This window comes from Coenobita brevimanus, chromosome 114 (genome assembly GCF_032717465.1).
Source record: "Coenobita brevimanus isolate Jiangsu-jjx chromosome 114, ASM3271746v2, whole genome shotgun sequence".
NCBI lineage: Eukaryota > Metazoa > Arthropoda > Malacostraca > Decapoda > Coenobitidae > Coenobita > Coenobita brevimanus.
The window spans coordinates 9206802-9209339 of NC_137067.1; the positions used below are offsets into that span (position 1 = coordinate 9206802).

General features: G+C 42.9%; 1 non-coding gene across 1 annotated transcript; it reads left to right on the plus strand.

Moving 5' to 3' along the window:
- Window positions 1–2196: 2196 nt before the first annotated feature.
- Window positions 2197–2278, plus strand: TRNAS-GCU (transfer RNA serine (anticodon GCU)). The gene has a single exon. It is a non-coding gene; the product is annotated as a tRNA-Ser (tRNA).
- The last annotated feature ends 260 nt before the right edge of the window (window positions 2279–2538 follow it).

Sequence of the window (2538 nt, forward strand, 5' to 3'; positions counted from 1 at the left end):
ATGGAGAAAATTACCAACACCTCTTCTAACTCCCCTTAGACATACCTCCTGTTCCTGATTCTGTAATGATCTTGTTCACTTAGGTTGTTATGTATTCGGTTAGCATTAGCAAAGGTAGAATTTGGGTATCTATATCTTTGCAGTATACATCGTACAAATGGATATTAAATACAGCCAACCCCTATCATAAACCCTTAGATTTTCCTTATGCCTGTGTCTGCCTCTCACACCCCAGCACACCAATCCTAAATGAGTCTCTTCAATCACTGGCTCAAACAATCAATCAGGCAGCATCGATCTGACTTTCAAATAAAACTGTCTTTTCAGTCATACATCCAGGTCAATCAGCTGCATCGATATGTCTCTTTCTGCAGCCTCCATTTTTTCTCCGTTCTCTCTCTTTTGTTTTGTCTCTGATCGTGTGTATCTGTGTTTGTCTAAATGCATCTAATTGTCTCTCTGTCCATTCATTTGTCTCAACGTCTATCTGGCCACCTTTACGGCTTTTATTTACATCAGTATGTTACTCTGTGGCTCAGTGATAATCACATTCACTCCCCGATCTGCTGTTTCTGAGTCTGGTTCGAATCCAGCCTACATGGACATTTGAAGTGGGCGGTGGTAGTATGTCCTTTCATATACCATCATAATTCAAACCCTATTGGTTCATGCCAGTGACACATACTGTACAGTCTGACACACATAAAGACATCCACTTAAAAAAACTTTCACCTACGCTAAGGTTATAAGAAACGTCTCTTGCTGATTCGTACATAGCGAGCATGAGGAAGAAAGGATTCAATCACTCTTCTTCCGTGGAGAAAGTTCGGCCCTGCTGGGCACTTTAATGGTCAGATACAGACATACAAATTACGACTATAAACATATCAAAAATAATCCTCTATATCACGTACACGAGGGTCGGTTAGGTTATTCTATCATGCAGTCTTTTGTCCCATCAGGAGCATAAGGTCCCGGGGCTGGGCTACTCAGCCCCGACATTTAAGGCGAAGGCAACTAGCCTCGCTGGCCTCTGGGTGGCATTATGGAAACAATAAACCCTAGTTATCTCTCAGAGTAAGCCCATCCGATCCTCATCCCATTAGTCTTAACCCACCCCATCCCGTCGACGTATGGGTACATTGCAACGATTTGCATTTGCCAGTCCCGGCGACGTACCAGTACGTCGTGCAATTGCAAGGTCCCTAATTTGCACAATTTTCAATTTTCGCACGTGATTTTTCGTATGTATACACGGGACACCTTCCTCTATTCCTCTACAAGATGCCAAGCAGGGACAATGCCTTACACTGCATAACCTCCCCCCTCCCCCCCTCACGCCATTGTCTTGGCAAAGGACCTGTTACCAGTGACCTGCCTAGTAAAGATATTCAGGGCCAGAGTGATTCCCCAATCGATGACAATGTGGAGGACAATGTTTACATAGCATTAGAAGAAGAAACAGCCAGAAATAATGATCAGGTAATGTGGCAAAAAAAGGTCAGGTATGGTGATTAGTTAGTGAGTGAAACAATGCTTATAATGCCTTTATTACTGCTTGAAAACCAATATACTCACATACTACATATACATTCGTACCAAGTAAATAAATAAATACCGTTTATGAGTGGATAAAATAGTTACCCTCCCATAGAACTCGTTTTCTTTGGTGCCAGCATGTTAGAAAACCCACTCAGGTAAGGAGGAACTCCTACCTGGATTGGGCACTTTAAACCTCAGGTGAGCGATTTCTCTATGAATTTTCGATGTTTCTCACCAAAAGCGAAGGTTTTAGCCAAAAAAAAAAAAATCGAAAATACCTCGGGACTGGGAGATGTCGGAGGTGCGGAAAACCTCGGGACATGACGGGTTAACCCACCTGACCACCTGCCGTTATTTGATTACATGGTTACCATCCGGCACAGTAACTTGTTTCCCGGATTACAAAAAACCATTTGAAATTTGGCTTGTTACTCTATGTGGTTACCAGAAGGTAGCAGTGCATCAAACGAGTGGATGGTGCCCGCCTCCCGCTTACAGCACTAGAGTATCAGTTTGCGGTAAGTCTTAGTCCTCTCCTAGAATACGGTCGGCAAGAATTAGTTGACACTTAAATCTCCCGTTGCACTGCTGGGTGAACAAGGACATGGGAAAAACAAACTTTGAGGCCGGATAACTGAAAGCAATTTTTTCTCAGACGAGGTGGCCGAGAGGTTAAGGCGTTGGACTGCTAATCCAATAGGGTCTCCCTGCGTGGGTTCGAATCCCATCCTCGTCGTCCGATATTTTCCCTTTTATGTTTTAGTATTTGTACTGTACTTAAAATCACTTAAGCAAAATACACCACCTGCCCGACGGAAAGGCAACTGCCTCTTGATTGCACAAATTATTTCTTTGCTTAGGACTCTTGGCTGGATCCTAGTTTATTATATAAATAATATCGTTACCTTTCTTCCTCACCGATAAACTGTGCGTCCATCACCTTTGTATCATCGTACATGTTACTCATGTAAACAGTGTTGGTACCACAAACAGAAA